This window comes from Microcebus murinus, unplaced genomic scaffold (assembly GCF_040939455.1).
Source record: "Microcebus murinus isolate Inina unplaced genomic scaffold, M.murinus_Inina_mat1.0 scaf005_hap2_Mmur4.0, whole genome shotgun sequence".
Lineage (NCBI taxonomy): Eukaryota > Metazoa > Chordata > Mammalia > Primates > Cheirogaleidae > Microcebus > Microcebus murinus.
This window is the reverse complement of record NW_027438951.1, coordinates 768551-783589: the sequence shown is the minus strand read 5'-3', so window position 1 is coordinate 783589 and position 15039 is coordinate 768551. Positions and strand designations below refer to the sequence as shown.

The following is a 15039-nucleotide window of genomic DNA, read 5'->3' as shown; positions in this document are numbered from 1 at the left end:
TTAGGTTTTAGTAATTTCAAACTGTGTGTCTGGCATGGTATCTCTTGCTCTCCCCTCACTCCCAATGAATTTAATGACTAAATGCTGAATGAACAAATTAACTTCCATTTGGATTGTGGCTCTGAGGGTCTAACACTAATTGTTATGAGTCTACATGTATTTCTGTAATAGTATTGTGTTGTATCAGTTTTTTTAAATGTTTAAATTTTATGGTCACAACAAGCTATTCCTCCTCAGGATGAACAATAAATTAGGTATTGAAAAATACCTTGTCTATCCCTCAGTGATGGAAAGAATATTTCAATTTTTTTACCCTAAATACTTTTATTTTGAATGTAAGACTTTGCACATAGAAAATAACAAGCTTACACATGCAGCTATTTACATAAATGGAATGTAAGCCATGAACTTTAACTGAAGTATATACACTTAACAATTCTGATAGATTGCTGTCCTTGATAATTTTAGAGGAAATTAACCCAGAAGATGATTGTACTTACAGAATTTTCAGAAAGTGGGAAATAAAATCTATAATCTAATCCAGTTTAGGATTTTTGTTTAATCATTGTGATGATAGTCCTAACTAGATAATTTAATTATAAAGGCAAAATAATTATATTAAGTGAACTAACTGAAAGTAATAATTACAGGAGGTTATTATTCAGTTTAAGTACTAGAGCTCAAATTTGCTTTATTTGCATTTAGGGAGATTAATCCACTTTTCTTAATCATGCTGGAATTAAAAATTAAAAACTTTTACTTTTATCTAAATTAACATTGATTTGTAACTATTTTTGTAGTAAAATAATAACAGCTATAGTAATTGTGATGGGTATAACAGTTTTTGTAAAGAAGGGAATCTGTTTATTGCTTTTCAAAACATTTTCTAAAGTAGGGTAAAAAAATTTAGAATTTCCAAGCATATTTTTTTTTAGTAGTTACTATGGTTTAAAAATAATTAATTTAACTTTATTTCTTTTTTTTAAGAAGTTAATAGTATTCTTTACAGTTATGTGAAAAGACTTATTTTTTCACTTTAATATTTATTACTTTTAAAATACTTGTATCATTTGTAACAATTTGTTTAAATTTTTTATATTTATGTTTTTATTTTTAAAAAGAACACACTTATCAGTTGAATGGACATACAGCTTTTAGATGTATTCCAAAATATTTATAAAATATTTCATTAACTGTTGACAAATCACTTCCAAAATGGTGACTAATAACTAATTATTAGCATTTTAAAGCACAAATCACACATTTTGTAAATCTGTGTGAATTTGTTTTAACTATGACCTTTAATTGAAAATATCAGATATGTTTTGGAAAGGTCTTAATTTGAGAACACCAAAGGAAACTACCGCAGAATCTAATGTAGTAAGCTATTAATGGCAATGCTTTATTGGAAGTATATTGCTAATAAACGTTTCCTCATGAAATCTAAGGTAAAGTTAAGTTTTGGTATGAAATAGTGTCACTGTTACATTTCCTCCATGAAGTTCAATAAACCAGCTTTACCACGAAAATAAATAAATAAATAAATTTGTATATATGTGTGTGTAGATATATGTATTTAACTCCAGAATATGTTGTATATATTCAAGTAATATAAGCTTTTATATTACTTTTAAAAGTCAATGTTTATTTAGATTTACACAAATAGTAACCTCTTTCTTGGTCTTTATTCTTGCATTTCAACCTTTCATCTAAGATATTATCTTTCTGTCTAAAGTAGATATTTAATTGTATTTTATTTTTTTGAGACAGAGTCTCACTCTGTTGCCCAAGTTGGAGTGCTGTGGCGTCAGCCTAGCTCACAGCAACTTCAAACTCCTGGGCTCAAGTGATCTTCCTGCCTCAGCCTCCCAAGTAGCTGGGACTACAGGCATGTGCCACCATGCCCAGCTAATTTTTTCTATATATTTTTAGTTGGCCAATTAATTTCTTTCTATTTTTAGTAGAGACAGGATCTCGCTCTTGCTCAGGCTGGTTTCGAACTCCTGACCTTGAGCGACCTGACTCAGCCTCCCAGAGTGTTAGGATTACAGGCGTGAGCCACCGTGCCTGGCCTGGTTTATATTATTTACTTTTATTTTTTTGGAGGGGTGGAGGGGGGTTCAGTTTCCTATTTTTTTTTTTTTTTTTGAGACAGATTCTCACTCTGTCACCCCAGGTAAAGTGCAGTGGCATTATGATAGCTCACTGCAACCTCCAACTCCTGGGCTCAAGCAATCCTTCTGCCTCATCCTCTCGAGTAGTTGGCACCACAGGGACACACCACCATGTCCAGCTAATTTCTTTCTATTTTTATTAGAGACAGGGTCTCACTCTTGCTCCGGCTGGTCTCAAACTCCTGACCTCAAGCAATCTGCCCCCCTCGGCCTCCCAGAGTGCTAGGATTACAGGCATGAGCCACCAGGCATGGCACAAAAGCTTTTAATTTTAAAGAAGTCTAAAGTATCAATTTTTGTAGTCATTGCTTGTGATCGTGGTGTTACATCAAAGAAACCATTGCCAAATCCAATATTGCGACAATTTACCCATATTTTTTTTTCCCTAGAGTTTTATAGATTTAGTTCTTTTATTATTTTGATTTAATTTTTGTATATGGTAAGGATCCAATTTCATTATTTTGCGTGTGAATATCTAGTTGTCCCAGCACTAATTGTTGAAGAGACTATTCTTTTCCCACTGACTGGTCTTGACACCCTTAGTGAAAATCAATTGATTAAGCAGATTTATTTCTGGTCTCTGAATTCCATTCCATTGACCTATATGTCTATCTTTATGTCAATATTTCACTGTTTTGAATCCTGTAACTTTGTAGTTTTGAAGTTGGGAAATATGACTCCTTTAATGTTGCTCTTTTTCAGGATTGTTTTGGTTATTTAGGGTCTCCTGAGATTCCATGTGAATATTAGGATAGGTTTTTCTATTTCTACAAAAAATGCCATTGGGATTCTGATAGGGAATGCTTTGAATCTGCAAATTGCTTTGGGTAATATTTTCATTTTTATATTAAGTCCTCTAATTCATGGATCCAGGATATCTTTCCATTTATTTAGGTCTCCTTTAATTTCTTTCAAAATGATTTTTTTTAGTTTTTATTGTACAAGCCTTGCACCTTCTTGGTTAAATTTATTCCTAAGTATTTTATTATCTTTAATGTTATTGTAAATAGAATTGTCTTCCTAATATGCTTTTCAGATTTTTCATTGTTAGTGTATAGAAATACAACTGATTTTTGCATGTTGATTTTGTATCCTGCAATGTTTTTTTTTAACTGCCTAATAATTTTGGATAATTTGTCTCTTATTTTTATGTTTCCATATTTCATTGCTTTAATTATTTTATGCATAATTATTTCATATTATGTATCTGATAATGTCAATATATGATGTTCTTCAAATTCTAAATCTGCATTGATCATTTCTGGTCACTTGTACTCAAGTTGTCTTGTCTTGCATGTTTGCTGACCTATGTCTATAATCTTTTTTTTTTTTTTTTGAGACAGAATCTTGCTTTATTGCCCAGGCTAGAGTTAGTGCTGTGGTGATAGCCTAGCTCACAGCAACCTCAAACTCCTGGGCTCAAGCAATCCTGCTGTCTCAGCCTCCCAAGTAGCTGGGACTACAGGTATGCGCCACCATGCCTGGCTAACTTTTTGTATATATATTAGTTGGCCAATTAATTTCTTTCTATTTATAGTAGAGGCAGGGTCTCACTCTTGCTCAGGCTGGTTTCGAACGCCTGACCTCAAGCAATCCACCCGCCTTGGCCTCCCAGAGTGCTAGGATTACAGGTGTGAGCCACCACCCCCAGCCTATGTCTATAATCTTATAATTTTAATATGTGAGAATCCTGGAAACCTAAAGTTGGGTGTTTTTTCCTAGAATGTATTTAAGAATAGTTCTGGGGGAGAGAAAGATGGCAGACGAGAAACACCGCCAGACAGAGTGTCTCTGCAAAAAAGTCAGTTTATAGAAGAAATTAGAAGCAAGTAGAGGAGTATACATTGGCTGAGGGTCAGAAGGAGGGGTACTGGAGACTAGGGGAGCCTCCATGGGAGGAGGTTGTGGAGGAGAACTGAAAGTAGAGACCTCCCGAGTAGCCTGGAGACCAGCAGCAAGGGTAGGTGGAGCGGTTAACGTTCCCCTCCCTTGCATCTAGGACTGCTGGTGGGCTTCCCAGCGGGAGGAGAGACCTGTGGACACTAGGCTAGAGACAGCCGCCATCAGTGAGTGGTGCGGCACCAGTCTCCTAACTCCCCAGAGCATCTGTGTGTGCGCAGATCTGAGCCCAGCGGCAGGCGCCATATTGCTCCACTCTCTTTTCCCCCAACCCTAACCACGGCTGCCAAGAGAGACAATATAGCCACCAGCCGGAGGCATCGCCAGGGAATGGGACTTTCCCTTTTGGGGCCCTTCAACTGACTGAGGGGTACTCAGACTATGAGCTCCCTACCCGCCAGCCCTCCCAGGTGCTGCTGGCCTGATGACTCCAGGAGAACAGGGAAGATCCTGAGGCTGAGAGACATCAACCCAGCTTGGGCTCCCTGTGGCTGAATTGGGACTGGCACTCCTCTCCCTGGTGGGGTCAGGGATTGAATTCCGTGGCCCAGAGGTTAGACCTGCAGACCAGATCCTGTGCACCCAGGTCTCGCATAGTCCAGGACACAGAAGGGATTTTTGTGAACAGCCTACTGAGGTGTGTGTGCCTTTAAGGCCAGATCAGCATCCTTGAGGGCAACCCTCCTCCCAAGGTGGGTCCGTGTGTCCAGCCCAGGCAGTGACCCTGCACAGGGAACCTCCCGGCTGCATCACACTAAGCGGAGACCCACCAGCATGAGGTCCGGCCTGCTGACAGTGGCCCAGGAGAAGCTGTGGAGTTGGGGAGGGTGGAAAGTAGTGAGGCCCACTCCAGACTGCAGGTCTCAGACACCCCCATACCCACATGCAGACTTTCTGAAAAAGTGGGGCCACTCCAGCCCCTACTGAGGTGTGTATGCCTTCAGGAGCAGATCAGTGTCCTTGAGGGCAACCCTCCTCCAAAAGTGAGGCTGTGTGCCCAGCCCAGGTGGTGATCCTGCACAGGGAACCTCCCGCCGGCATCACAGCAAGGGGAGGCCTGGTGGCATGAGGTCTGGCCTACTGGCAGAGGCCCAGCAGTAGCCACAAAGTTAGGAGGGTGGAAAGGAGTGAGGACCGCTCCAGACTGCAGGTCTCAGATGGCCCCACACTCACACGCACACTTTCTGACTGAGCGGGGCCATTCCAGCCCCTCCCTGACAGCTTTTCCTGGAAGCAGAGAACAGAACTTTGACCCCTGCTAACAGCATTTGTGGTGCCTGAGGGCAGGTTTACCCAACCCAGCTTCGCTCAGACCCACTTCCAGACCAGCCCTAACTGAGGTGGAGAATAAGGACGCATCTGGAAGTCCCAGGGCCCAATGCACCACCTGAGGCACCAGAGTGCCTCTCCAGGGGAACAAGAACTGGTTACAGGACCCAAAAGGAACAGAGTAGCCTATTCCTCTAAGCAAGCGCCACCTACTGACAGGGAGGACATTCTGCACACCCTTTTGACGGCACCTACTGACTCGCCATACAGGGTGTGGTCGAATCTCACCCACAAACACCACCTACAGGCTCAGAGACTAAATAGGGCGTGTCATTATCCAAACAAAAACCTAAAGGCAAGAAGCAACAACTGATCCAGATGGGAAGAAATCAGCGAAAGAACTCTGGAAATATGAAGACTCAAACGGAAAGCACCAAAGAGGAGCACCAGCCCCTTAGAAATGGACACCAACCAAAATCAGACCACTAAAATGACAGAAGAAGAATTTTGAGCATAGATGGTAAGAATATTCAAAGAGTTGCAAGAAAAACTGGATAATCAACACAAAGAAAACGCAAAAAGACTCCAAGACCTGGAACATAATTTCACTAAACAAAAATTCACTAAAGAAATTGAAACAATGAAGAAAAATCTAACCAAATTCCTGGAAATGAAGAATCAATTCAGGGAACTACCAAACACAGTGGAAAGCCTCAAGAACAGGGTAGATCAAACAGAAGAAAGAATCTCAGAGATTGAAGATAACACCTTCCAATTAAATACATCAGTCACAGAGATAGGGCAGAGAAACAAGAGAAAAGAGCAAAGCCTACAAGAGATGTGGGATTAGGTGAAGAAACCTAATGTGAGGGTCATAGGGTCACCAGAAGGGGAAGAAGAAAATACTAAAGGGCTGGACAAGCTATTTGAAGATACAGTAGAGAAAAATTTCCCAGACCTTGCTAAAAATCTCCAGCTACAAGTTCAAGAAGCTTAGAGGACCCCTGGGAGATTCAATGCAAAGAGGAGGACGTCACGACACGCAGCTGACCAAAATATCAACTAAAGAGGCCCTTCTATGAGCTGTAAAGCGAAAGAAGCAAGTTACATACAAAGGAAAGCCAATCCAAATAACACCAGACTTCTCTACTGAAACTTTACAAGCAAGGAGAGACTGGGGCCCCATCCTCACTCTTCTAAAACAGAATAATGCTGAGCCTAGAATTTTATTCCCTGCAAAACTAAGTGTTGCATACAAAGGATAAACCAAGACATTCTCAGATAAGCAAAGACTGAGGGAATTCACCAAGACAAGAGCAGCCCTACAAGAAGTACTCAAAACAGTGTTACCCATGGATCAGCACAATAAACACTCATGAATGTAAATCTACTCAAAAGCTAAAGATCAAAGCCCAGAAACCACAATGGCTCAAGAGAGAAAACAAGGCAACAAAGTTAAACCCAACATAATGATCAGAAATCTGCCCCACCTATCAGTTATCTCAATAAATGTGAATGGCTTGAACTCTCCACTCAAGAGACATAGGCTGGCTGAATGGATAAAAGAATACAAGCCAAGTGTCTGCTGTCTTCAGGAAACACATCTTACCTGCAAGGATGCATAAATATTAAATGTAAAGGGGTGGAGAACAATATTTCAAGCAAACGGAAGCCAAAAGTAAGCTGGTGTGGCAGTGCTAATTACAGATAACTTAGTTTTTAAATCACCAAAGTAATAAAAGACAAAGAAGGTCACTATATAACGGTGAAGGGTACAGTTCAACAAGAAGACAAAACAATTCTAAATATATATACACACAACCCTGGTTCACCCAGATTCATAAAGCAAACTCTACTTGATCTAAACAAATGGATAAACAATAACACTATAATAGTCGGAGACTTTAACAACCCACTGACAGCACAGGACAGATCCTCCAAACAAAAAATCAACAAAGAAATAATGGACTTAAGCGGAACTCTAGAACAAATGGGCCTGACTGACATTTACAGGACATTCTACCCCCAAACCACTGAATATACATTCTTCTCATCAGCTCATGGGTCATTCTCTAAGATTGACCATATCCTAGGACACAAAGCAAGTCTGAAACAATTTTAAAAAAATAGAAATTATACCATGTATCTTTTCAGATCACAATGGAATAAAAGTAGAAATCAACCCTAACAGGAACTCTCATTTCTATACAAAGTCATGGAAACTAAACAACATTCTGCTGAATGACCACTTCATAAACCAGGAAATCAAGATGGAAAACAAGAGTCTTGGAACTAAATGACAGAGGAGACACAAGTTATCAAAACCTGTGGGACACAGCTAAAGCAGTCCTGAGAGTAAAGTTCATTTCCATAAATGCCTATATCCAAAAGTCGAAAAGATCACAAATAGACAACCTCATGAATCGTCTCAAAGAGCTAGAAAAAGAAGAACAGATGGACCCCAAACCCAGCAGAAGACCTAAAATCATTAAGATTAAATCAGAACTAAATGAAATTGACAACAGGGAAACCATATGGAAGATTAAAAAAATAAAAAGTTGGTTCTTTGATAAAATAAACAAAATTGACACCTAACAAAATTCATACCTAATGAAAAGCAGAAAAGAAAAATCTCTAATAAGCTCCATCAGAAACAATAAAGGAGAAATTACAATGGATGCCCCGGAGATACAAGATATAATTCATGAATACTACAAAAAACTCTATGCACACAAATTAGAAAATGTGGAGGAAATGGACAATTTCTTAGAAACACACAGCCTCTCTAGGCTCAACCAGGAAGAAATAGAATTCCTGAACAGATCAATAGCAAGTACTGAAATTGAAACAGCAATAAAAACCTTCCTTAAAAGAAAAGTCCTGGACCAAAGGGTTTCACACCCAAATTTATCACACATACAAGGAAGAACTGGTGCCTATTCTGCAGAAATTATTCCACAACATCGAGAATCTTGGAATCCTCCCCAATATATTTTATGAAGCAAACATATCCCTGATACCAAAACCAGGACTGGAGACAACAAAAAAAGAAAACTATAGACCAATGTCCCTTATGAATATAGATGCAAAAATTCTTAACAAAATCATAGCCAATCGAATCCAGGTGCTTGTCAAGAAAATAATCCATCACAACCAAGTGGGCTTCATCCCAGGGATGCAGGGATGGTCAACGTATGCAAGTCTATAAATGTAATTCACCATATAAACAGATGCAAAAGGAAAGACCATAAGATCCTCTCAATAGATGCATAAAAAGCATTTGACAAAATTCAACACCCATTTATGATAAGAACGCTCAACAATATAGGCATAGATGGGGCTTACCTAAAAATGATACAAGCCATATATGACAAACCCACAGCCAATATCATACTGAATGGGGAAAAATTGAAAGCATTCCCACTTAGAAGTGGAACTAGACAAGCTTGCCCACTATCTCCTCTTCTATTCAACATAGTGCTGGACGTCCTTGCTACAGCAATCAGACAAGAGAGCGGAGTTAAGGGCGTCCATATGGGAGCAGAAGAGATCAAACTCTCACTCTTTGCTGATGACGTGATATTATACCTAGAAAACCCCAAGGATTCAACCAAGAGACTCCTTGAATTGATAAACAAATTTGGTAAAGTTTCAGGATACAAAATCAATACACAGAAATCAGAGGCATTCATATATGCCAACAACAGTACAAGTGAGAACCAAATCAAAGACTCAATCCTTTCAAAATAGCAAAACTGAAAATAAAGTACCTAGGAATATATTTAACTAAGGAGGTAAAAGACCTCTACAGGGAGAACTATGATATACTTAAGAAGGAAATAGCAGAGGATGTAAACAGATGGAAGAATATACCATGCTCATGGGTCGGCAGGATCAACATTGTTTAAATGTCTATACTACCCAAAGTGACCTACAGAGTCAATGCAATCCCTATCAAAATACCATCATCATTTTTCACAGATATAGAAAAAATAATTTTAGGCTTCATATGGAACCAGAGAAGACCCCATATAGCAAAATCAATCCTAGGCATTAAAAACAAAATAGGAGGTATCAATCTATCATTCTTCAAACTATACTACAAGGCCATAGTTATTAAAATAGCTTTCGACTGGCACAAGAACAGGGACATTGACCAGTGGAACAGAACAGAGAACCCAGATATAAAACCATCATCATATAGCCAACTAATATTTGACAACACAGCAAAAACATACACTGGGGAAAAGAATCCTTATTCAATAAATGGTGCAGGGAAAACTGGATAGCCACAGGTAGAAGACTGAAACAAGACCCACACCTTTCACCTCTCACAAAAATCAGCTCATGCTGGGTAACAGACTTGAACATTAGGTGTGAAACTATTAGAATTCTAGAGGAAAATGTTGGAAATACTCTTCTAGACATCTGCCTAGGCAAAGAATTTATGAAGAAGACCCCAAAGGCAATCACAGCAGCAACAAAAATAAACAAATGGGACCTAGTGAAATTAAAAAGCTTCTGCACAGCCAAAGAAACTGTCAAGAGAGCAAACAGACAACCCACAGAATGGGATAAAATTTTCGCAAGCTACACATCTGATAAAGGGCTGATAACTGGAATCTATCTAGAACTCAGGAAAATAAGCCAGAAAAAATCAAACAACCCTATCAAAAAATGGGCAAAGGACATGAACTGAAACTTTTCAAAAGAAGAGAGAAAAATGGCCAACAAACATATGAAAAAGTGCTCAACATCTCTAATCATCAGGGAAATGCAAATCAAAACCACAATGAGATATCACTTATCTCCAGTGAGAATGGCCTTTATCAGAAAGTTCCCAAACAATAAATGTTGTCATGGATGCGGAGAGATAGGAACACTCCTAAGCTGCTGGTGCGATTGCAAACTAGTTCAACCTTTGTGGAAAGCAATATGGAGATACTGCAAAGCGATACAAGTGGATCTACCTTTTGATCCAGCAATCTCACTACTGGGCATCTCTACCCAAAAGATCAAAAGTCACTTTATGAAAAAGACACCTGCACTAGAATGTTTATATCAGCACAATTCACAATTGCAAGGCTGTGGAAACAACCCAAGTGCCCATCAATTCATGAGTGAATTAATAAAATGTGGTATATGTATACCATGGAGTAGTACTCAGCTTTAAGAAACAACGGTGATATAGCACCTTTTGTATATTCCTGGATAGGGCTGGAACCCATTCTATTAAGTGAAGTATCTGAAGAATAGAAAAACAAGCACCACATGTACTCACCAGCAAATTGGTATTAACAGATCAACACCTAAGTGAACATATAGGAATAACATTTATTGGGTTTCAGGCAGGTGGGAGAGGGGAGGAGGGGATGGGTATATACAAACACTACGAGTAAGATGTGCAAAGTTTGGGGGATGGACATACTTGAAGCTCTGATTCAAGGGGGGAGGGGAAGCATGGGCAATATATGTAACCTTAGCACTTGTACCCCCATAATACGCTAAAACAAAAAATAAAAAATTAAAAAAATAAAAATTAAAAAAAAGAGCAGTCTTCCAGGTGCCAGAGGATCCTACTTATCTGCAACTCTATTAGCTTTCTTCTGGGGATTATGACTTAATGTAGAAGTCTCACTTTCAGTTCTCTTTGCATTTCGCTCAAGGTTTAGTCTAATATGCGCATTTTCCCTGTGGGAAGGTGTTCCCTTTTATATTTGTTCATTTTTAACCTCTCTCTTCTGTTCTCATTATTTTAAATAGAAGCTCATGGGTATTTTTTTTTTTTTTGGTGGTGGTGGTGGTGGTGGTGACAAGACTGGAGATTTCTCTTCAGTCTGTATAGCAATGCATTAAAAAGTATGTATTGTCAGTGATATAGCCTCTTTTATTGTTCTGAAACACATAATATAAAATGTATCATTTTAACCATTTAAATATACAATTCAGAGGCATTCAATACATTTACAATGTTATGCAAATATCAAAATCCATTTCCAGAAATTTTTCATCAGCCCAAACAGAATCTCTGTACTCATTAAACAATAACTCTCCATTATTCCCCTGCCAGCCCCTGGTAACTTCTGTTATAATTTTTGTCTCTATGAATTTGCCTATTCTAAGTACCACATTATGATGGTTAATTTTATATCTCAACTTGACTGGCCATGGGGTGCCCATATATGTGGTAAAACTTAATTCTGCATGTGTCTTTGGGAGTGTATTTTGGTGAGACTAACATTCGAATTGGTAGACTGAGTAAAGCAGATTGCCCTCCCTTTATATAGTCAGTTGAAGGCCTGAATATAATAAAAAGGCTAAGTCTCTCTTTGTAAGAGAGAATTCTTTCTACCTGACTAAGTTTGAACTGGGACTTCAGCTTTTTCCTTTTTTGGGCTCAAACTAAAACATCTTCTTGTGTCTTGAGCCTGCTGATCTTCGCATTGGAACTACATTATATGTTCTCCTCATTCTCAGGTCCCTCAGACTTGGACTAGAACTACACCATCAGCTCTCCTGGCTCTCCAGGTTGCTAACTTATCCTCCCTATCTTGGGATTTGTCAGATTTTGTAATCAAGTGAGCTAATTCCTTATAATAAATGCGTACGTGTGCGTGCGTGTGTGTCTCCTATTGGTTCTGTTTCTCTGGGGAACCCTGACTAATGCAGATTTTGGTACTGTGAATTTTGGTTCTAGAGGAACAGAATTTTAAGGATGATTTTTCTGGATTGGCTCTTAGATTGTTTGAATTGGTTCTCTAATCTGATTAAATTTAAAGACACTAATGACTCTATTTCCAGTAGAAAAAGGAGTCCATTGTATGATCTGGCAATAGAGATATGCAAAATATCTCTATTGAATACTTTTAATTAACCACTTATAGGAAGCAAGGATCTGAGTGACTATGTATATGATACTTATGAACATATTTGTCGAACTAATGAATATAATGACATTGGCTCCTATTGTTGCTGGACAAAATGAGGAAAGAAACAGATAATCTCATGGATTTAAATTCCCAGCTCAAGAGCTGCATAAATTACCTGAAAGTGTCTATGTATGCCCTGAAGGAGAGCCTTATTTCTTGTACCCACAGGTCTGTGATTTCTGAAAATCAAAACCAGAATCTCATCCTGTGTAGCTGAATTACAATTCAAGTTGAATTTCCAGCCTCTCAGAATGTCCACTGTTAAATTGAGGGCATGGATTGGAAAGCAATGGCATTCTGAAAGTTGTAATGGGGGCACGTGGAAAGATTAAGTTGAGGACATTGAACCCCTAAGTTCTGATGAGTCTTCTTTGCCAATGGAAGCAAACTTTCCAATTCCAATGAAAGAGGTGCCTCCACTTCCAGTGGAAGTAGCCTCCCCATCTCCAGTGGCCTTTCCATCCCCATCTAAAGGGATTATTTCTCTATTGCCTGAGGAAAATGTAATGGTTTCTTCTGAGGCAGTTGCCATGCAAGATAATGTTGATTCTCCTCAGGACCCATCTACACCACCTCTCTTTGTTTTTAGACCTAAAACTATGCCCAAGTCACAGTAAATCCTTGAAGGTGAGGTACAAAGTATGACCCATGAGAAGAGGCACTACATTAAAAAGGAACTACTTGAGTTTTCTAATTTATAATCATATATCCAGGAAAGATGTGTGGGAATAGAACGTAGGATAATGGTGGAAGAAACATAAAGTTGTATCAGTCTGAATTTATTGATACAGGCTCACCAAGCAAAGATTCTGCATTTAATGTTGCAGCTTGTGGAATTAGAAAAGACTCTAGTTGGTAGGTTGGCTGAAACATGGACCAAAGGGTGGCCCACAGTGAGCAAGACAAAAATGATGGACTTGTCTTGGATTAATGTAGAGAAAGACATTCAAAGGCTTAGGAAGATTAGGACATTAGAGTGTATTTGTACTTTAAAATCTACTCACCCACCCTGGGATGGTCCAGAAGATACATCTTTCACCACAACTGTGAGAAACAGATCTGTGAGGGGAGCTCCAGTACCCCTGAAGAGCTCTGTGATTGCTCTTCTGTGTGGGCTGGACCTTACAGTGGGAACTGCTGCCACTAAATTGGGAAACCTACATGCAATGAGAATAATTGGATCTCAAGGTTCCTTAGGGTATCTCTTAGTATTACCATGCTCTGTGATTAAGGCCAATGGAAAATGGCAGCAACCCAATTCATGCAGTTCTAATAGTGGCCCAGGCCTTTCAGAAATGAAGGTTTAAGTCACCCCACCAGGTAAAGAACCACAACCAGTTGAGGTACTTTCTGGAGGCAAAGAGAATGGGTAGTGGGAGAAGGTAGTTATAAATACCAACTATAAGCATGTGACCAATTACAGAAATGAGGACTGTCATTGTCATAAGTATTTTCTGATTATTTTGTTATGAGTGTTTGTATGTATGTATAATATTTTTGTTTTATTCCTTTTCTTATCCCCTTATCATATAACATATGATGTATTGACTATATAATAGTATTTAAGCATCATTAACTTTACTTCATAGTATTTATATCATGAGATATCAAGGAGAAGAGTAAGCTTTTTCCTGCCTTCAGACTTGAACTAAAACATCTTAGCTCTTCCTGGGTCTCAAGGCTCCTCTGGGTCATCTCCAGCTTGCTGATTCACCCTGCAGATCTTGGGACTTGTCAGCCTCCATATTAGTCCAATTCCATATATAAGATTATATATGATATAATCTCCTATTAGTCTGTTTCATTGGATATCCCTAATTAATGCACTCATATAAGCAGAATCATATAATATTTATCCTTTTATGTCTGGCCTATTCACTTAGAATGTTTTCAAAGTTCGTCCATGTTGTAGCATGAATCAGAGATATAACCTTTTTAAAATGGGGACTTCCTCTAGAATATCCATTGTCTAGACTTTAATCTACCAAACTGCTAGAAGCAGAAGTGTTTAATCCAGTCTTTTTTTTTTTTTTTTTTTTTTTTTGAGACAGAGTCTCACTTTGTTGCCCAGGCTAGAGTGAGTGCCGTGGCGTCAGCCTAGCTCACAGCAACCTCAAACTCCTGGGCTCGAGTGATCCTTCTGCCTCAGCCTCCCAAGTAGCTGGGACTACAGGCATGCGCCACCATGCCCGGCTAATTTTTTATATATATATATCAGTTGGCCAATTAATTTCTTTCTATTTATAGTAGAGACGGGGTCTCGCTCTTGCTCAGGCTGGTTTTGAACTCCTGACCTTGAGCAATCCGCCCGCCTCGGCCTCCCAAGAGCTAGGATTACAGGCGTGAGCCACAGCGCCCGGCCTTTAATCCAGTCTTGAGGGATTAGGGAATTATTCTTGGAGGAAATGATTTTTATCTGAGACTTGAAGAATGAGTCAGGTGAAAGGTGCAGTAGGAGGTTGCTAGAAAAATATTACTGGTAGAAGAAACAGTATGTATATAGAAGCCTGGTGTGAGATATAATGTGCTGTAATTAGGGAATGAGAATTTCTTAGTATGGGGATGCAGCTTAGAGAGCAAGAGGGAAAGTGGCAAAACATTGTACTAGAGAGATTGGTAAGGGCCACATCATAGTGAATTCTTGGTGAAAAAGAATATAACCAATACCAAAGATATTAACTATTTCTTCCTCCATTACTCATGGGATGATAAGAGTTTATGTCATGTCTTCTAATCAGCTCATTTGTTGAATTATCCAGAAAACTAAA

General features: G+C 38.9%; 1 protein-coding gene across 1 annotated transcript in view; it reads right to left on the bottom strand.

The window, feature by feature from the left end:
• The window catches only part of F8 (coagulation factor VIII), a 249234-nt gene that overhangs the window by 12558 nt on the left and 221637 nt on the right, over nucleotides 1-15039 (bottom strand). The window lies entirely within an intron of this gene.